At 41.7% G+C, this 22726-nt stretch overlaps 3 pseudogenes; all 3 read left to right on the forward strand.

Annotated features, from left to right (window-relative positions):
- Positions 1 to 6: 6 nt before the first annotated feature.
- LOC129817851 (ATP synthase subunit a-like) lies at positions 7 to 1995 on the forward strand (annotated as a pseudogene).
- A 778-nt stretch (positions 1996 to 2773) lies between these two features.
- LOC129817849 (NADH-ubiquinone oxidoreductase chain 4-like) lies at positions 2774 to 7936 on the forward strand (annotated as a pseudogene).
- LOC129817850 (cytochrome b-like) lies at positions 4367 to 7936 on the forward strand (annotated as a pseudogene).
- Positions 7937 to 22726: the final 14790 nt, after the last annotated feature.

The following is a 22726-nucleotide window of genomic DNA, read 5'->3' on the forward strand; positions in this document are numbered from 1 at the left end:
TCGCCTCCTAGAAACAGACCACCGAATAGTTATCCCTGTAGAATCACCAATCCGAGTCCTCGTCTCGGCTGAAGACGTCCTTCACTCCTGAGCCGTCCCATCCCTTGGTGTTAAAATAGACGCAGTCCCAGGACGATTAAACCAAACAGCCTTTATTGCCTCTCGACCTGGAGTATTCTACGGACAATGTTCTGAAATCTGCGGAGCAAACCACAGCTTCATGCCAATCGTTGTTGAAGCAGTGCCACTCGAACACTTCGAGAAATGATCCACTGTAATACTTGAAGATGCCTCACTAAGAAGCTAAACCGGGAGTAGCGTTAGCCTTTTAAGCTAAAGATTGGTGGCCCCCAACCACCCCTAGTGACATGCCCCAACTCAACCCCGCCCCCTGATTTGCTATTTTAGTATTCTCATGACTGGTTTTCTTAACTGTTATTCCCCCCAAAGTCCTCGGCCACACCTTTACAAATGAGCCCACTTCACAAAGTACTGAAAAAACTAAACCTGAACCCTGAAACTGACCATGACACTAAGCTTCTTCGACCAGTTTATGAGCCCCACATATCTAGGCATCCCACTTATTGCCGTAGCACTAACTATTCCCTGAATTCTCTTCCCCACCCCCTCCGCCCGTTGACTAAACAATCGTCTAATTACCCTACAAGGGTGGTTCATCAACCGATTTACTCAGCAACTTCTTTTGCCCCTCAACTTAGGGGGTCATAAATGAGCAGTTCTACTAACCTCCCTAATACTATTTCTTATTACCCTAAATATACTGGGCCTACTTCCATATACATTCACCCCCACTACACAACTCTCCCTAAATATAGGTCTTGCAGTACCACTATGACTTGCGACAGTAATTATTGGCATGCGGAACCAACCCACCGCTGCTCTCGGCCACCTCTTACCCGAGGGAACCCCCGTCCCTTTAATCCCGGTACTTATCATTATCGAGACAATTAGCCTTTTTATCCGCCCCCTTGCCCTTGGTGTACGACTTACAGCCAATCTCACAGCGGGTCACCTTCTTATTCAACTGATTGCCACAGCAGCCTTCGTCCTCTTACCCCTCATACCTACAGTAGCGATTTTAACCTCTATTGTCCTGTTCCTACTTACCCTTCTTGAAATTGCCGTTGCCATAATCCAAGCCTATGTCTTTGTTCTACTCCTAAGCCTTTATTTACAAGAAAACGTCTAATGGCACACCAAGCACACGCGTACCACATGGTTGACCCAAGCCCCTGACCTCTAACCGGCGCAATTGCCGCCCTTTTACTTACATCAGGCACTGCAGTCTGATTCCACTTTCACTCACTCACACTACTCGCCATGGGAAATATTCTATTACTTCTTACCATGTACCAATGATGACGCGATATTATCCGAGAAGGCACGTTCCAAGGACACCACACACCCCCAGTCCAAAAAGGACTACGATATGGCATAATTTTATTTATTACCTCCGAAGTATTCTTTTTCTTAGGCTTCTTCTGAGCCTTCTACCACTCTAGTTTAGCCCCTTCACCTGAGTTAGGTGGCTGCTGACCCCCCACAGGCATTATCACTCTTGACCCATTTGAAGTCCCACTTCTTAATACTGCAGTCCTTCTAGCATCCGGTGTTACCGTTACATGAGCCCACCATAGCATCATAGAAGGAGAGCGGAAACAAACCGTCCAAGCTCTTACTATCACCATCTTATTGGGGTTCTATTTTACTTTCCTTCAAGGTATGGAGTATTACGAAGCCCCCTTTACAATTGCTGACGGCGTATATGGCTCTACCTTCTTTGTCGCCACAGGGTTCCACGGCCTACATGTAATCATTGGCTCTACCTTTCTGGCCATCTGCCTGCTACGACAAATTCAATACCATTTTACATCCGAACATCACTTCGGCTTTGAAGCTGCCGCCTGATATTGACACTTTGTAGACGTCGTATGACTGTTCCTGTACGTCTCTATTTACTGATGAGGCTCATAATCTTTCTAGTATTAATACGTATAAGTGACTTCCAATCACCCGGTCTTGGTTAAAATCCAAGGAAAGATAATGAACTTGATTACAACAATCCTTGCTATTACTATTACATTGTCCGCAGTACTAGCCACTATTTCTTTCTGATTACCACAAATTTCCCCCGACGCAGAAAAACTCTCCCCCTACGAATGTGGATTTGACCCCCTAGGATCCGCCCGCCTACCCTTTTCCCTACGCTTCTTTCTAATCGCCATCCTATTTCTCCTATTTGATCTAGAAATTGCCCTCCTCCTTCCATTACCCTGAGGGGACCAACTCACCACCCCAAACCTTACACTTGCCTGATCCACTGCCGTACTCGCCCTCCTTACTCTAGGCTTAATCTATGAGTGAACCCAGGGGGGCTTAGAATGAGCCGAATAGGCAGTTAGTCCAAAACAAGACCCTTGATTTCGGCTCAAAAGACCATGGTTTAAGTCCATGACCGCCTTATGACACCAGTACACTTCAGCTTTACCTCAGCCTTTATCCTAGGGCTCATAGGACTCGCATTTCACCGCACCCATCTTCTCTCAGCCCTTCTATGTTTAGAAGGTATAATATTATCTCTATTTATTGCCCTATCCCTCTGAGCCCTCCAAATAGAAGCAACTGGCTACTCAGTGGCTCCTATACTTCTACTAGCATTCTCAGCCTGTGAAGCCAGCGCAGGCCTAGCCCTGCTAGTAGCAACTGCCCGAACTCATGGCACGGACCGCCTCCAAAGCCTAAATCTCCTCCAATGTTAAAAATCCTAATCCCCACACTAATGCTTATCCCAACGATTTGACTAAGCCCTGCAAAATGGCTATGAACTACATCAATCGCACAAAGTTTAATTATCGCCCTAGCAAGTTTATCTTGACTTAAGTGATCATCAGAAACCGGTTGGTCCTCCTCTAACCTTTATCTAGCAACCGACCCCTTGTCAACACCTTTACTAGTATTAACCTGCTGATTATTACCCCTTATAATCCTTGCTAGCCAAAACCACATCTCTCCTGAACCCCTAAACCGCCAGCGAACCTACATCTCTTTACTAGTTTCCCTTCAAACATTTCTAATCTTAGCATTCGGGGCCACAGAAATCATCATATTTTACATCATATTTGAGGCCACACTACTCCCTACCCTTATCATTATCACCCGATGGGGAAATCAAACAGAACGTCTTAACGCCGGCACCTACTTCTTATTCTATACCTTGGCAGGCTCCCTACCACTCCTCGTAGCCCTACTTATCCTACAAAACGACAGCGGGACCCTATCTATATTTACTCTCCAGTACACGAAACCTATACACCTATTAACCTGAGGGGATAAATTATGATGAGCTGCCTGTCTCTTAGCTTTTCTTGTAAAAATACCTCTGTACGGAGTACACCTCTGACTTCCAAAAGCGCACGTAGAAGCCCCAATCGCAGGGTCTATAATCCTCGCAGCTGTCCTCCTTAAACTAGGAGGATACGGCATGATACGTATAATAGTTATACTGGACCCACTAACCAAAGAATTGGCTTACCCATTTATTGTTTTGGCCCTCTGAGGCATTATCATGACAGGGTCTATTTGTCTACGTCAAACGGACCTAAAATCACTAATCGCATATTCTTCAGTAGGCCATATAGGACTAGTAGCAGGAGGTATTATGATCCAAACACCCTGAGGATTCACTGGTGCAATTATCCTTATAATCGCACACGGTCTCGCCTCCTCAGCACTATTCTGCTTAGCCAACACAAGTTATGAGCGCACACACAGCCGTACCATACTACTAGCTCGCGGAATACAAATAGTTCTTCCCCTAATAACCACTTGGTGATTCGTAGCTAGTTTAGCTAATCTGGCTCTCCCCCCTCTCCCGAATCTGATAGGGGAACTGATGATCATCACTTCAATATTTAACTGATCATATTGAACCCTACTTCTCACTGGACTAGGCACATTAATTACAGCAAGCTACTCCCTTTATCTATTCTTAATAACTCAACGAGGGCCCCTGCCGTCCCACATCATTGCCCTTGAACCTACCCACACCCGGGAACACCTACTTATTACTTTACATCTTATCCCCATTGTCCTCCTAATTCTAAAGCCGGAACTTATATGAGGTTGATGTTTCTGTAGATATAGTTTAACCAAAACATTAGATTGTGATTCTAAAGACAGAGGTTAAAATCCTCTTATTCACCGAGAGAAATCTGTTGATGTTAGAGACTGCTAATCTTCTACTCCCTTGGTTAAATCCCGTGGTTCACTCGTGCTTCTAAAGGATAACAGCTCATCCATTGGTCTTAGGAACCAAAAACTCTTGGTGCAAATCCAAGTAGTAGCTATGCACCCGACCACACTCATCCTAAGCTCAACCCTTTTAATTATCTTCGCACTTCTCATTTACCCCCTTATCACCACCCTAAGCCCAACCCCCTTACATAAAAACTGAGCCCTCACCCACGTAAAAACAGCCATCAAAGCAGCTTTCATAGTAAGCCTACTCCCCCTATTTATTTTCCTAGATCAAGGGACTGAAACAATTGTTACTAATTGACAATGAATAAATACCATAACCTTCGACATCAACCTCAGTTTTAAATTTGACCACTACTCCGTTATTTTCACCCCTATTGCCCTCTACGTAACCTGATCTATTCTAGAATTTGCATCATGGTATATGCATGCCGACCCCAATATGAACCGATTCTTTAAATACCTTCTCCTATTTCTAATTGCTATGATTATCTTAGTAACCGCCAACAACATATTCCAGCTATTTATTGGCTGAGAAGGAGTTGGCATTATATCGTTTCTCCTTATTGGTTGATGACACGCCCGAGCTGACGCTAATACAGCTGCCATACAAGCTGTGATTTATAACCGAGTCGGAGACATTGGACTTATCCTAAGTATAGCATGATTCGCAACAAACCTTAACTCCTGAGAGATTCAACAAATATTTGCCTCTTCAAAAGAGCTTGACCTTACACTTCCCCTCATAGGCCTCATTCTAGCCGCCACTGGTAAATCAGCGCAATTTGGACTTCATCCGTGACTTCCTTCCGCGATAGAAGGTCCTACGCCGGTATCTGCCCTACTTCACTCTAGCACTATAGTCGTAGCAGGCATCTTTCTTTTAATTCGACTCCACCCTCTTATAGAAAATAACCAAACAGCCCTCACCACCTGCTTATGCCTAGGAGCCCTCACCACCTTATTTACTGCTACCTGCGCCCTAACACAAAACGACATCAAAAAAATCGTCGCATTTTCTACATCAAGTCAACTGGGACTAATAATGGTAACCATTGGACTTAACCAGCCACAATTGGCCTTCCTACATATCTGCACCCACGCATTCTTTAAAGCTATACTATTCCTCTGCTCCGGCTCAATCATTCACAGCTTAAATGATGAACAAGACATTCGAAAGATGGGAGGCATACACAACCTCACCCCCCTTACTTCATCCTGCCTTACAATTGGAAGCTTAGCACTTACTGGAACTCCATTTTTAGCAGGATTCTTTTCTAAAGATGCTATTATTGAAGCCTTAAATACCTCTCACCTTAACGCCTGAGCCCTCACTCTTACCTTATTAGCCACCTCTTTCACTGCCATTTACAGCCTCCGAGTAATCTTCTTCGTCTCTATGGGACATCCCCGCTTTACAGCTGTGGCCCCTATTAATGAAAACAATCCCTCCGTCATCAACCCAATCAAGCGACTAGCCTGAGGAAGCATTATTGCGGGACTTCTAATTACCTCAAATTTCTTACCATCAAAAACCCCCGTAATAACCATGCCTCTTCCATTAAAATTGGCCGCCCTCCTAGTTACCATCTCAGGCCTTCTAATTGCATTAGAACTTGCATCACTAACTACTAAACAGTTTAAAACAACACCCAATCTCGTCACCCACAACTTCTCCAACATACTGGGATTCTTTCCTGCCATCGTACACCGATTGGCCCCAAAACTAAACTTAACTCTAGGACAAACTATTGCCACCCAGATAGTGGATCAAGCATGATTTGAAAAAGTCGGCCCAAAAGGAGTTATTTCAACTAACCTCCCTATAGTTACAACAACAAGCAATATCCAACAAGGCATAATTAAAACATACCTCACTCTATTTTTCCTTTCAACAGCCCTAGCCGTTATACTCACATTAACCTAAACTGCTCGAAGCGCCCCACGACTCAAACCCCGAGTTAATTCCAACACCACAAAAAGTGTTAACAAAAGCACCCACGCACACGCAATTAACATCCCACCACCGTAAGAATATATTAGAGCCACACCACTGGTATCCCCCCGCAAGACAGAAAATTCCTTAAATTCATCCACCACCACCCACGAAGTTTCATACCACCCACCCAAAAACCACCCCGCTACCAGTACCATCCCTACTGTATATACCACTACGTACCCTAAAACCGAACGATCCCCCCAAGACTCAGGAAAGGGCTCAGCAGCCAAAGCCGCTGAATAAGCAAATACTACAAGCATCCCCCCTAAATAAATCAAAAATAATACCAAAGATAAGAAAGACCCCCCGTGACCGACCAAAACCCCGCATCCCACGCCTGCCGCTACAACCAACCCCAAGGCAGCAAAATACGGGGCGGGATTAGAAGCAACAGCCACAAGCCCTAAAACCAACCCAAAAAGAAATAAAGACACAAGATAAGTCATAATTCCTGCTCGGACTTTAACCGAAACTAATGACTTGAAAAACCACCGTTGTTATTCAACTACAAGAACCTAATGGCCAACCTCCGAAAAACCCACCCACTCCTAAAAATTGCTAATGACGCACTAGTCGACCTCCCTGCCCCCTCTAATATCTCAGTCTGATGAAACTTTGGTTCACTCCTAGGCCTATGTTTAGCCACCCAAATTCTTACCGGACTCTTCCTAGCCATACACTACACCTCCGATATTTCGACAGCTTTTTCCTCTGTATGCCACATTTGTCGAGATGTAAGTTACGGCTGGCTCATCCGAAATATCCACGCTAACGGAGCATCTTTCTTCTTTATCTGTATTTATATGCATATCGCCCGAGGACTATACTACGGGTCCTACCTATATAAAGAAACCTGAAATATTGGGGTAGTATTATTACTTCTCACTATAATGACAGCTTTTGTAGGCTACGTTCTCCCATGAGGGCAAATATCCTTCTGAGGGGCCACTGTAATTACAAACCTCCTCTCTGCTGTACCCTATGTAGGAGGTGCCCTTGTACAATGAATTTGAGGCGGATTTTCTGTAGACAACGCCACCCTAACCCGATTTTTCGCCTTTCACTTCCTATTCCCATTCGTTATTGCAGCCGCCACAGTGCTTCACCTTCTATTTCTACATGAAACCGGGTCCAATAACCCAGCAGGGATTAACTCCGACGCTGACAAAATCTCATTCCACCCCTACTTCTCGTACAAAGATCTATTAGGTTTTGTAGCTATATTACTTGGCCTAACAACCCTAGCTCTTTTCGCGCCTAACCTCCTAGGAGACCCAGACAATTTCACGCCCGCCAACCCCCTAGTTACCCCACCCCACATCAAGCCCGAATGGTACTTCTTATTCGCCTACGCAATTCTACGATCTATTCCCAATAAGCTAGGAGGAGTACTCGCCCTTTTATTCTCGATCCTTGTCCTCATAGTTGTGCCAATCCTCCACACCTCCAAACAGCGCGGACTAACCTTTCGACCACTAACTCAATTCTTATTCTGAACCCTAGTAGCGGACATACTTATCCTCACCTGAATTGGGGGCATGCCCGTAGAACACCCATTCATCATTATCGGCCAAGTTGCCTCTGTGATTTACTTCACCATCTTCCTAGTCCTTGCCCCATTAGCCGGCTGGGCTGAAAATAAAGCCCTTGAATGAGCCTGCCCTAGTAGCTCAGCGCCAGAGCGCCGGTCTTGTAATCCGGAAGTCGGAGGTTAAAACCCTCCCTAGTGCTCAGAGAGAGGAGATTTTAACTCCCACCCTTAACTCCCAAAGCTAAGATTCTAAGTTAAACTACCCTCTGACCCGCCCTAATATGTACAGCAATAAATGTTAGAGCTATGTTGCTACAGTATAGAGCTATGTTGCTACAGTATAGAGCTATGTTGCTACAGTATAGAGCTATGTTGCTACAGTATAGAGCTATGTTGCTACAGTATAGCGCTATGTTGCTACAGTATAGAGCTATGTTGCTTAAGTATAGAGCTATGTTGCTACAGTATAGAGCTATGTTGCTACAGTATAGAGCTATGTTGCTACAGTATAGAGCTATGTTGCTACAGTATAGCGCTATGTTGCTAAAGTATAGAGCTATGTTGCTTAAGTATAGAGCTATGTTGCTACAGTATAGAGCTGTGTTGCTACAGTATAGAGCTATGTTGCTACAGTATAGAGCTATGTTGCTACAGTATAGCGCTATGTTGCTACAGTATAGAGCTATGTTGCTACAGTATAGAGCTATGTTGCTACAGTATAGAGCTATGTTGCTACAGTATAGCGCTATGTTGCTACAGTATAGAGCTATGTTGCTTAAGTATAGAGCTATGTTGCTACAGTATAGAGCTATGTTGCAACAGTATAGAGCTATGTTGCTACAGTATAGAGCTATGTTGCTACAGTATAGAGCTATGTTGCTTAAGTATAGAGCTATGTTGCTACAGTATAGAGCTATGTTGCTACAGTATAGAGCTATGTTGCTACAGTATAGAGCTATGTTGCTACAGTATAGCGCTATGTTGCTACAGTATAGAGCTATGTTGCTACAGTATGGAGCAATGTTGCTACAGTATAGAGCTATGTTGCTACAGTATAGAGCTATGTTGCTACAGTTTAAAACTATGTTGCTTCATTTTAGAGCTATGTTGCTACATTTTAGAGCTATGTTGCTACATTTTAGAGCTATGTTGCTACAGTATAGAGCTATGTTGCTACAGTATAGAGCTATGTTGCTACAGTATAGAGCTATGTTGCTACAGTGTAGAGCTATGTTGCTACATTTTAGAGCTATGTTGCTACAGTGTAGAGCTATGTTGCTACAGTATAGAGCTATGTTGCTACAGTATAGAGCTATGTTGCTTAAGTATAGAGCTATGTTGCTACAGTATAGAGCTATGTTGCTACAGTATAGAGCTATGTTGCTACAGTATAAAGCTATGTTGCTACAGTATAGAGCTATGTTGCTACAGTGTAGAGCTATGTTGCTACAGTATAGCGCTATGTTGCTACAGTATAGAGCTATGTTGCTTAAGTATAGAGCTATGTTGCTACAGTATAGAGCTATGTTGCTACAGTATAGAGCTATGTTGCTACAGAATAGAGCTATGTTGCTACAGTATAGCGCTAAGTTGCTACAGTATAGAGCTATGTTGCTTAAGTATAGAGCTATGTTGCTACAGTATAGAGCTGTGTTGCTACAGTATAGAGCTATGTTGCTACAGTATAGAGCTATGTTTCTACAGTATAGCGCTATGTTGCTACAGTATAGAGCTATGTTGCTACAGTATAGAGCTATGTTGCTACAGTATAGAGCTATGTTGCTACAGTATAGCGCTATGTTGCTACAGTATAGAGCTATGTTGCTTAAGTATAGAGCTATGTTGCTACAGTATAGAGCTATGTTGCTACAGTATAGAGCTATGTTGCTACAGTATAGAGCTATGTTGCTACAGTATAGAGCTATGTTGCTTAAGTATAGAGCTATGTTGCTACAGTATAGAGCTATGTTGCTACAGTATAGAGCTATGTTGCTACAGTATAGAGCTATGTTGCTACAGTATAGCACTATGTTGCTACAGTATAGAGCTATGTTGCTACAGTATGGAGCTATGTTGCTACAGTATAGAGCTATGTTGCTACAGTATAGAGCTATGTTGCTACAGTATAGAGCTATGTTCCTTCAGTATAGAGCTATGTTGCTACAGTATAGAGCTATGTTGCTACAGTATAGAGCTATGTTGCTACAGTATAGAGCTATGTTGCTACAGTATAGAGCTATGTTGCTACAGTATAGAGCTATGTTGCTACAGTATAGAGCTTTGTTGCTACAGTATAGAGCTATGTTGCTACAGTATAGAGCTATGTTGCTACAGTATAGAGCTATGTTGCTACAGTATAGAGCTATGTTGCTACAGTATAGAGCTATGTTGCTACAGTATAGAGCTATGTTGCTACAGTATAGAGCTATGTTGCTACAGTATAGAGCTATGTTGCTACAGTATAGAGCTATGTTGCTACAGTATAGAGCTATGTTGCTACAGTATAGCGCTATGTTGCTACAGTATAGAGCTATGTTGCTTAAGTATAGAGCTATGTTGCTACAGTATAGAGCTATGTTGCTACAGTATAGAGCTATGTTGCTACAGTATAGAGCTATGTTGCTACAGTATAGCGCTATGTTGCTAAAGTATAGAGCTATGTTGCTTTGGGTATAGAGCTATGTTGCTACAGTATAGAGCTGTGTTGCTACAGTATAGAGCTATGTTGCTACAGTATAGAGCTATGTTGCTACAGTATAGCGCTATGTTGCTACAGTATAGAGCTATGTTGCTACAGTATAGAGCTATGTTGCTACAGTATAGAGCTATGTTGCTACAGTATAGCGCTATGTTGCTACAGTATAGAGCTATGTTGCTTAAGTATAGAGCTATGTTGCTACAGTATAGAGCTATGTTGCTACAGTATAGAGCTATGTTGCTACAGTATAGAGCTATGTTGCTACAGTATAGAGCTATGTTGCTTAAGTATAGAGCTATGTTGCTACAGTATAGAGCTATGTTGCTACAGTATAGAGCAATGTTGCTACAGTATAGAGCTATGTTGCTACAGTATAGCGCTATGTTGCTACAGTATAGAGCTATGTTGCTACAGTATGGAGCTATGTTGCTAATGTATAGAGCTATGTTGCTACAGTATAGAGCTATGTTGCTACAGTTTAAAACTATGTTGCTACATTTTAGAGCTATGTTGCTACATTTTAGAGCTATGTTGCTACATTTTAGAGCTATGTTGCTACAGTATAGAGCTATGTTGCTACAGTATAGAGCTATGTTGCTACAGTATAGAGCTATGTTGCTACAGTATAGAGCTATGTTGCTACATTTTAGAGCTATGTTGCTATAGTGTAGAGCTATGTTGCTACAGTATAGAGCTATGTTGCTACAGTATAGAGCTATGTTGCTTAAGTATAGAGCTATGTTGCTACAGTATAGAGCTATGTTGCTACAGTATAGAGCTATGTTGCTACAGTATAGAGCTATGTTGCTACAGTATAGAGCTATGTTGCTACAGTATAGAGCTATGTTGCTACAGTATAGAGCTATGTTGCTACAGTATAGAGCTATGTTGCTACAGTATAGAGCTATGTTGCTACAGTATAGCGCTATGTTGCTACAGTATAGCGCTATGTTGCTACATTTTAGAGCTATGTTGCTACATTTTAGAGCTATGTTGCTACATTTTAGAGCTATGTTGCTACAGTATAGAGCTATGTTGCTACAGTATAGAGCTATGTTGCTACAGTATAGAGGTATGTTGCTACATTTTAGAGCTATGTTGCTACAGTGTAGATTTATGTTGCTACAGTATAGAGCTATGTTGCTACAGTATAGAGCTATGTTGCTACAGTGTAGAGCTATGTTGCTACAGTGTAGAGCTATGTTGCTACATTTTAGAGCTATGTTGCCACAGTATAGAGCTATGTTGCTACACTAGAGCTATGTTGCTACAGTATAGAGCTATGTTGCTACAGTATAGAGCTATGTTGCTTAAGTATAGAGCTGTGTTGCAACAGTATTGAGCTATGTTGCTATAGTATACAGCTATGTTGCTACAGTATAGAGCTATGATGCTACAATATGGAGCTATGTTGCTACAGTATAGAACTATGATGCTACATTAGAACTATGCTGCTTGAGTATAGAGATATGTTGCTATAGTATAGAGCTATGTTGCTACAGTATAGAGCTATGTTGCTACAGTATAGAGCTATGTTGCTACAGTATAGAGCTTTGTTGCTACAATAGAACTATGTTGCTACAGTATAGAGCAATGTTTCCACAATATGGAGCAATGCTGCTACAATATGGAGTTATGTTCCTACAGTATGGAGCTATGTTGTGACAACTTAGAGCTATGTTGCTACAGTATGGAGCTATGTTGTGACAACTTAGAGCTATGTTGCTACAGTATGGATCTATGTTGCTACACTATGGAGCTATGTTGTGACTACTTAGAGCTATGTTGCTACAGTATAGAGATATGTTGCTACGGTATAGAGCTATGTTGCTACAGTATAGAGCTATGTTGTGACAACTTAGAGCTATGTTGCTACAATATGGAGCTATGTTGTGACAACTTAGAGCTATGTTGCTACAGAATGGAGCTATGTTGCTACAGAATGGAGCTATGTTGCTACAGAAAGGAGCTATGTTGCTACAGTATGGAGCTATGTTGCTACAGTATGGAGCTATGTTGCTACAGTATGGAGCTATGTTGCTACAGTATGGAGCTATGTTGCTACAGTATAGAGCTATGTTGCTACAGTATAGAGCTATGTTGCTACAGTATAGAGCTATGTTGCTACAGTATAGAGCTATGTTGCTACAGTATAGAGCTATGTTGCTACAGTATAGCGCTATGTTGCTACATTTTAAAACTATGTTGCTACATTTTAGAGCTATGTTGCTACATTTTAGAGCTATGTTGCTACATTTTAGAGCTATGTTGCTACAGTATAGAGCTATGTTGCTACAGTATAGAGCTATGTTGCTACAGTATAGAGCTATGTTGCTACATTTTAGAGCTATGTTGCTACAGTGTAGAGCTATGTTGCTACAGTATAGAGCTATGTTGCTACAGTATAGAGCTATGTTGCTACAGTGTAGAGCTATGTTGGTACAGTGTAGAGCTATGTTGCTACATTTTAGAGCTATGTTGCCACAGTATAGAGCTATGTTGCTACACTAGAGCTATGTTGCTACAGTGTAGAGCTATGTTGCTACAGTATAGAGCTATGTTGCTTAAGTATAGAGCTGTGTTGCAACAGTATTGAGCTATGTTGCTATATTATACAGCTATGTTGCTACAGTATTGAGCTATGATGCTACAATATGGAGCTATGTTGCTACAGTATAGAACTATGATGCTACATTAGAACTATGCTGCTTGAGTATAGAGCTATGTTGCTACAGTATAGAGCTATGTTGCTACAGTATAGAGCTATGTTGCTACAGTATAGAGCTATGTTGCTACAGTATAGAGCTATGTTGCTACAGTATAGAGCTATGTTGCTACAGTATAGAACTATGTTGCTACAGTATAGAGCAATGTTTCCACAATATGGAGCAATGCTGCTACAATATGGAGTTATGTTCCTACAGTATGGAGCTATGTTGTGACAACTTAGAGCTATGTTGCTACAGTATAGAGCTATGTTGCTACAGTATGGAGCTATGTTGTGACAACTTAGAGCTATGTTGCTACAGTATGGATCTATGTTGCTACAGTATGGAGCTATGTTGTGACTACTTAGAGCTATGTTGCTACAGTATAGAGCTATGTTGCTACAGTATAGAGCTATGTTGCTACAGTATAGAGCTATGTTGTGACAACTTAGAGCTATGTTGCTACAATATGGAGCTATGTTGTGACAACTTAGAGCTATGTTGCTACAGAATGGAGCTATGTTGCTACAGAATGGAGCTATGTTGCTACAGAATGGAGCTATGTTGCTACAGAAAGGAGCTATGTTGCTACAGTATGGAGCTATGTTGCTACAGTATGGAGCAATGTTGCTACATTATGGAGCTATGTTGCTACATTATGGAGCTATGTTGTGACAATTTAGAGCTGTGTTGCTAGAGTATAAAGCTAGGTTGCTACAGTATAGAGCTATGTTGCTACAGTATAGAGCTATGTTGCTACAGTATAGAGCTGTGTTGCTACAGTATAGAGCTGTGTTGCTACAGTATAGAGCTGTGTTGCTACAGTATAGAGCTGTGTTGCTACAGTATAGAGCTCTGTTGCTACAGTATAGAGCTCTGTTGCTACAGTATGGAGCTATGTTGCTACAGTATGGAGCTATGTTGCTACAGTATGGAGCTATGTTGCTACAGTATGGAGCTATGTTGCTACAGTATGGAGCTATGTTGCTACAGTATGGAGCTATGTTGCTACAGTATGGAGCTATGTTGTGACAACTTAGAGCTATGTTGCTACAGTATGGAGCTATGTTGTGACAACTTAGAGCTATGTTGCTACAGTATAGAGCTATGTTGCTACAGTATGGAGCTATGTTGCTACAATATGGAGCTATGTTGCTACAGTATGGAGCTATGTTGCTACAGTATGGAGCTATGTTGCTACAGTATGGAGCTATGTTGCTACAGTATGGAGCTATGTTGCTACAGTATGGAGCTATGTTGTTACAGTATAGAGCTATGTTGCTACAGTATGGAGCTATGTTGTGACAATTTATAGCTATGTTGCTAGAGTATAAAGCTAGGTTGCTACAGTATAGAGCTATGTTGCTACAGTATAGAGCTATGTTGCTACAGTATGGAGCTATGTTGCTACAGTAAGGAGCTATGTTGCTACAGTATAGAGCTATGTTACTACATTATAGAGCTATGTTGCTACAGTATAGAGCTGTGTTGCTACAGTATAAAGCTAGTGTGCTACAGTATAGAGCTATGTTGCTACAGTATAGAGCTACGTTGCTACAGTATAGAGCTGTGTTGCTACAGTATAAAGCTAGTGTGCTACAGTATAGAGCTACGTTGCTACAGTATAGAGCTATGTTGCTACAGTATAGAGCTACGTTGCTACAGTATAGAGCTGTGTTGCTACAGTATAAAGCTAGTGTGCTACAGTATAGAGCTACGTTGCTACAGTATAGAGCTGTGTTGCTACAGTATAAAGCTAGTGTGCTACAGTACAAAGCTGTGTTGCTACAGTATGGAGCTATGTTGCTACAGTATAAAGCTATGTTGTGACAACTTAGAGCTATGTTGCTACAGTATAAAGCTATGTTGTGACAACTTAGAGCTGTGTTGCTACAGTATAGAGCTGTGTTGCTACAGTATGGAGCTATGTTGCTACAGTATAAAGCTATGTTGTGACAACTTAGAGCTATGTTGCTACAGTATAGAGCTGTGCTGCTAAAATATTGAACTACATTGCTACATTATGTTATAGTTAGAGGTAAAGTTACGTAAACTAATGTAAATAATTTGTTTACTATTTGTTTTTGTTTAAATTTGTTTACCATGGATCATTTCTCTATTTTTGAATTTTGGACCACTGTAGGTATCCCCCGAAAACGTATATAATATTGATTTAGATCTTTACTGATCTATCCCACAGAAACACATTGAATAACACATTAACGAATGATAAAACAGACAGTCAATAAGGTTTTGTTGTGTCTGTCCTGTACATAAAAACAACATGTTGGTCCCCATGTTTCATGAGCTGAAATAAAAGATCCCAAAATGTCCCATTAAGCTTATTTCTCTCAAATATTGTGATTTGTTTAAATAAAATTTAAACTCATTTGCTTAAATCCCTGTTAGTGAGCATTTATCCTTTCCCAAGATACTCTAGGTGTGGCGTATAATGAAGCTGATTAAACATCATGATCATTACACAGGTGCTGAAAAGTATTTCTGTCTGTGGGGAAAAACTCATTCTGATTGGCTGGGCCTGGCTCCCAATTGGGCGGGCCTATGCCCTCCCAGTCCCACCCATGGCTGCGCCCCTTGCCAGCCATGTGAAATCCATCGATTAGAAACTAATTCAATATATTTCAATTAACTGATTTCCTTCCATGAAGTGTAACTCAGTAAAAATCTTTGAAATTATTGCACGTTGAATTTATATATTTTTGTTTCCGTGTAGTTTGTATCCCAAGCGGCCGAACGCTACGGAATGAAGTTGACATGTGGCGGTACCGACTTTTTTGTGAGAATACCAATTTTCTGGATGTCTCCTTGTCGGACAAACAAGGCTGTAGTTCTGCCACTTATCCACGGCAGACGCTGAAGGCCAACATCGGGCAGATGCGGTGGATTTGACACGCAGCCCATACAAAAATAGCTAGCTTAAACAGACAGATTTAGCTGGTGATTGTTGGTGATTATGTTCATTAAGACTCTAAAGGGGTTTATTAAGGACTCACAGTGCTAGATGCACTCTGATCTAACACTGTATTGTGTAGTGGGATTGTGTAAATGGTCTTATTGGATCAAGAGGTGAGGGGTTCCCTACCTGACATTTACACTGAGAGGACAAAACATTAAGAACATCCTCCTAGTATTGAGTTGCACCCCAGAACAGCTTTAATTCGTCGGGTCAAGGACGCTAAAAGGTGTCGTAAGCGTGCCCCAGGGATGCTGGCCCATGTTAGCTCCCATGCTTCCCACAGATTTGTCAAGTTGGCTGGATGTCCTCTGGGTGGTGTACGATTCTTGATAGACATGGGAAAATTGTTAAGCGTGAAAAACCCAGCAGCGCTGCAGTTCTTGACACACTCAAACCCGGGTGCATCTGGGACCTACTACCATACCCCGTTCAAAATCTTTTGTCTTGCTCATTCATGCTCTGAATGGTAAACATACACAATCCTTGTCTCAAGGCTTAAAAACGATCATTTGTCCTGTCTCCTCCACTTCATCTACTCTGATTGAAGTTGATTTGAAGTGACATCATTAAGGGATCATATCTTTCACCTGGATTCACCTGGTCAGTTTAGGTCATGGTGCAGGAGCAGGTGTTCTTAAAATATTCTGTACACTCAGTTTATACTCTCTGGGGAGACCCTGACTAGTCCTAGTAAACCCAACTCTCTGGTTCCCTGGTCTGACCTGATGGTCAAACTCTAGCATGCCTGGTCACAGTGCAGTCGTCAACAATAGATCATAGCTATGCATCAGTAACGCAGGAGATGTGCTCTTGTAAAGTGATGCTAAAGAATAATGTCCACCCTGGATGGACAATAAAGAATAATGTCCATCCTGGATGGACAATAAAGAATAATGTCCATCCTGGTTGGACAATAAAGAATAATGTCCATCCTGGATGGACAATAAAGAATAATGTTCATCCTGGATGGACAATAAAGAATAATGTCCATCCTGGATGGACAATAAAGAATAATGTCCATCCTGGTTGGACAATAAAGAATAATGTCCATCCTGGATGGACAATAAAGAATAATGTCCATCCTGGATGGACAATAAAGAATAATGTTCATCCTGGATGGACAATAAAGAATAATGTCCATCCTGGTTGGACAATAAAGAATAATGTCCATCCTGGATGGACAATATAGAATAATGTCCATCCTGGATGGACAATAAAGAATAATGTCCATCCTGGTTGGACAATAAAGAATAATGTCCATCCTGGTTGGACAATAAAGAATAATGTCCATCCTGGTTGGACAATAAAGAATAATGTCCATCCTGGATGGACAATAAAGAATAATGTCCATCCTGGATGGACAATAAAGAATAATGTCCACCCTGGATGGACAATAAAGAATAATGTCCATCCTGGATGGACAATAAAGAATAATGTCCATCCTGGTTGGACAATAAAGAATAATGTCCATCCTGGATGGACAATAAAGTTCTAATGATTTCATTTTCTATACTATTCCTTTGTATAACATGGCTGTAAAGCTCATGCTGACCACGAGCCTGCCTCCTTGTCACAGTGATGCGGTCCGGGAAGGGCAGTAGGCTCGGATTTGTCCAAATTCTTTAATGAAGGGTTTTATAACGCCGAACCCTAACTAACGGTCCCATTTAGTAATGGTCCCATTCATCCAGGTGAGTACTTTCATTTGGATAAAATATCTTGCGAGATTGATTTGATCCAAAGAGCGACTTGGGCCTCTGTATTTATAAAACATCTTAGAGAAGGAGGGCTAATGTAGTATCCTCTCTTTCATGTTGTTAAAACGGTCTATGGCTCTGTACACTTTCAGTTTTGGTTTTCAAAGGCTACATAAGTAAAACGATTTCTAGCCTAACTTCCTCACAGGGGCAATAATGAACCAGCTAAGTTAGCTAGCTAGTTAACGTGAACCTAATAGGATACGTCTAGATTTCATATTGATCTTCAATCGTCTCAGGCCAGTAGCACAATATGAGAGAGGTGTTTATGCTGGTTAGGGTTATAGAGAGAGGTGTTTATGCTGGTTAGGGTTACAGAGAGAGGTGTTCCTGCTGGTTAGGGTTACAGAGAGAGGTGTTTATGCTGGTTAGGGTTACAGAGAGAGGTGTTCCTGCTGGTTAGGGTTACAGAGAGAGGTGTTCCTGCTGGTTAGGGTTACAGAGAGAGGTGTTTATGCTGGTTAGGGTTACAGAGAGAGGTGTTTATGCTGGTTAGGGTTACAGAGAGAGGTGTTTATGCTGGTTAGGGTTACAGAGAGAGGTTTTTATGCTGGTTAGGGTTACAGAGAGAGGTGTTTATGCTGGTTAGGGTTACAGAGAGAGGTGTTTATGCTGGTTAGGGTTATAGAGAGAGGTGTTTATGCTGGTTAGGGTTATAGAGAGAGGTGTTTATGCTGGTTAGGGTTATAGAGAGAGGTGTTTATGCTGGTTAGGGTTATAGAGAGAGGTGTTCCTGCTGGTCAGGGTTATAGAGAGAGGTGTTTATGCTGGTTAGGGTTATAGAGAGAGGTGTTTATGCTGGTTAGGGTTACAGAGAGAGGTGTTTATACTGGTTAGGGTTATAGAGAGAGGTGTTCCTGCTAGTTGGGGTTATAGAGAGAGGTGTTCCTGCTGGTTAGGGTTATAGAGAGAGGTGTTTATGCTGGTTAGGGTTATAGAGAGAGGTGTTTATGCTGGTTAGGGTTATAGAGAGAGTTATTCCTGCTGGTTAGGGTTATAGAGAGAGGTGTTTATGCTGGTTAGGGTTATAGAGAGAGTTATTCCTGCTGGTTAGGGTTATAGAGAGAGGTGTTTATGCTGGTTAGGGTTATAGAGAGAGGTGTTTATGCTGGTTAGGGTTATAGAGAGAGGTGTTTATGCTGGTTAGGGTTACAGCTAAACCTGTCTGATGGTCACATGTAGGCTCACTGTTCTCTGTGATGCAACCTCTTGAATGGCAGAGATTTGTCTACTTATTCAATTAGTTGAATGACTTCTTCAGTTAATTCTCGATGTTGGCCCTTGCTGTAGTGGTGACGTGACGTTTGTCTTTGAGTACTGTTAGTTAGATTATAGTTTGCTGACATATCTAATAAGGTATACAAATACTGATAACAACAGACTCACTGCTAATGAAGCGTTAATTGAAGCTGATTATATTTAATCATTTTAGTTTGAAAAATTATTATCTTCTGCTGATAAACATTCCTACCTGGATATGTCCTGCACAACGCTATGGGATGTATCTACATTGGTTTTTCACTACCGTTAAAACTAGTTATTTTAAGTTTTTCAATAAATGAATATTTGTGCAGTACGTTATGAGATAAAGCAGTTTGCGTTCTTCATTTCACCCGTCACATTATTTCACATTATGAAGCTTACCGTAGTTCCCCAGAACAGTGAATCACGGTAAATAGCGGGAGAAAGCGAGCTGGTGAAGTCAGCTGTGTATTTGGTTAATTAACTTGCTAGTTATCTCAGTAAGTGGCTGAATTAATAAGGAGAAGGGGCATCATATTGTGTAAAAGATGCTCATTGGGCTTTTTTTGTGTGGGCGTTATTAGAATCGTCTTGTGTACTAAGCCAGTCATAGTGTAAATCCATTATTAGCCTCGTCTTGTGTACTAAACCGGTCGTAGTGTAAATCCTGGGTTGAGAGAAGGGAGTATGAAGATATGAACATTTGGATAGAGCTCAACCATACAGTTGAAGTCGGGAAGTTTACATACACCTCAGCCAAATACATTTAAACTCAGTTTTTCACAAATCCTGACATTTAATCCTAGTAAAAATTCCCTGTTTTAGGTCAGTTAGGATCACCACTTTATTTTAAGAATGTGAAATGTCAGAATAATAGTAGAGAATTATTTATATCAGCTTTTATTTCTTTCATCACATTCCCAGTGGGTCAGGAGTTTACATACACTCAATTAGTATTTGGTAGCATTGCCTTTTAATTGTTGAACTTGGGTCAAACGTTTTGGGTAGCCTTCCACAAGCTTCCCACAATAAGTTGGGTGAATTTTGGCCCATTACTCCTGACAGAGCTGGTGTAACTGAGCCAGGTTTGCAGGCCTCCTTGCTCGCACATGCCTTTTCAGTTCTGCCCACACATTTCTGTAGGATTGAGGTCAGGGCTTTGTGATGGCCACTCCAATACCTTGACTTTGTTGTCCTTAAACCATTTTGCCACAACTTTGGAAGTATGCTTGGGGTCATTGTCCATTTGGAAGACCCATTTGCGACCAAGCTTTATCTTCCTGACTGATGTCTTGAGATGTTGCTTCAATATATCCACATACTTTTTCTCCCTCATGATGCCATCTATTTTGTGAAGTGCACCAGTCCCTCCTGCAGTAAAGCACCCCTACAACATGAGGCTGCCACTCCCGTGCTTCATGGTTGGGATGGTGTTCTTCAGCTTGCAAGCCTCCCCCTTCTTCCTACAAACATAATGGTGGTCATTATGACCAAACAGTTGTATTTTTTTTCATCAGACCAGAAGACATTTCTCCAAAAAGTACGATCTTTGTCCCCATGTGCAGTTGCAAACCGTAGTCTGGCTTTTTTATGGTGGTTTTGGTGCAGTGGCTTCTTCCTTGCTGAGCGGCCTTTCAGGTTATGTTGATATAGGACTCGTTTTACTGTGGATATAGATACTTTTGTACCTGTCTCCTCCAGCATCTTCACAAGGTCCTTTGCTGTTGTTCTGGGATTGATTCACACTTTTCGCACCAAAGTACGTTCATCTCTAGGAGACAGAACGTGTCTCCTTCCTGACCGGTATGACGGTTGCGTGGTCCCATGGTGTTTATACTTGCGTACTATTGTTTGTACAGATGAACGTGGTACCTTCAGGCGTTTGGAAATTGCTCCCAAGGATGAACCATACTGGTGGAGCTCTACAAAAAAAATTCTGAGGTCTTGGCTGATTTCTTTTGATTTTCCCATGATGTCAAGCAAAGAGTCACGGAGTTTGAAGGTAGGCCTTTAAATACATCCACAAGTACACCTCCAATTGACTCAAATTATGTCAATTAGCCTATCAGAAGCTTCTAAAGCCATGACATCATTTTCAGGAATTTTACAAGCTGTTTAATGGCACAGTCAACTTAGTAAACTTCTGACCCACTGGAATTGTGATACAGTGAATTATAAGTGAAATAATCTGTCTTTAAACAATTGTTGGAAAAATGACTTGTCATGTGTCATGCACAAAGTAGATGTCCTAAACGACTTGCCAAACCTATAGATTGTTAACAAGAAATTTGTGGAGTGGTTGAAAAACGAGTTTTAATGACTCCGACCTAAGTGTATGTAAACTTCCGACTTCAACAGTATATATTCTATCCCTTTGCATAATCAGAGATGGAGGAATGGAGAAGCCAGCCCTGTCTTTTCATCACTATAGGGTAGATGAACATTCATTCATATTTGGACCTGCTCAAAGCCTCTGGATCAGATGTCTGATGTGTCATTAGGAATCAACGATCAAGAGATTGAGAGCCCATCCCTGTCTCACCATGACTAGAAGTTCTTCCTAAGCACCCCCTTTAGTATCATCATAATCCTCCCAGTAGGGTGTTGTTAAGCCCTGTATTTACAGTCCCCTGGTCACAGCCTTTCAATCAGCTCCCTGGCAGACAAACCAGGAAGTGACTTGTGTCTATTACTATTTATTTATAGGGAAGTAGTGCGTAAATTGTAATATTATTACTGTGTTGCGACCCAGTGTGTTTCTGTTATCTTCCTGTTGTCTTGTGATACGTATGAAACCTAACTAATGAGTAATGGGTTTATTATTTCTTCAGGTGGTAAAGTTGATGTGAATAATTCCACAGGGCCCCCTAATGTATGGCTCCATGTCCCCACAGCTGCGTTGTGATTAGTATCTAGGGCTCCAGCAGACCTTTTCCTTTTTGCACCTGTTGAAGTCTGCAAATAGAAACAAAGGCAGGCATTCTGAAGTCTCTCTGGAGTCTCTCTGAAGTCTCTCTGAAGTCTCTCTAGAGTCTCTCTGGAGTCTCTCTGGAGTCTCTCTGGAGTCTCTCTGAAGTCTCTCTGGAGTCTCTCTGGAGTCTCTCTGAAGTCTCTCTAAAGTCTCTCTGGAGTCTCTCTGAAGTCTCCTTGGAGTCTCTCTGAAGTCTCTCTGGAGTTTCTCTGAAGTCTCTCTGAAGTCTCTCTGGAGTTTCTCTGAAGTCTCTCTGAAGTCTCTCTGAAGTCTCTCTAGAGTCTCTCTGGAGTCTCTCTGAAGTCTCTCTGGAGTCTCTCTGGAGTCTCTCTGGAGTCTCTCTGAAGTCTCCTTGGAGTCTCTCTGAAGTCTCTCTGGAGTCTCTCTGAAGTCTCTCTGAAGTCTCTCTGAAGTCTCTCTAGAGTCTCTCTAGAGTCTCTCTGAAGTCTCTCTGAAGTCTCTCTGGAGTCACTCTAAAGTCACTCTAAAGTCTCTCTGGAGTCTCTCTGGAGTCTCTCTGGAGTCTCTCTGGAGTCTCTCTGGAGTCTCTCTGAAGACTCTCTGA

This window comes from Salvelinus fontinalis, chromosome 20, assembly GCF_029448725.1.
Source record: "Salvelinus fontinalis isolate EN_2023a chromosome 20, ASM2944872v1, whole genome shotgun sequence".
NCBI lineage: Eukaryota > Metazoa > Chordata > Actinopteri > Salmoniformes > Salmonidae > Salvelinus > Salvelinus fontinalis.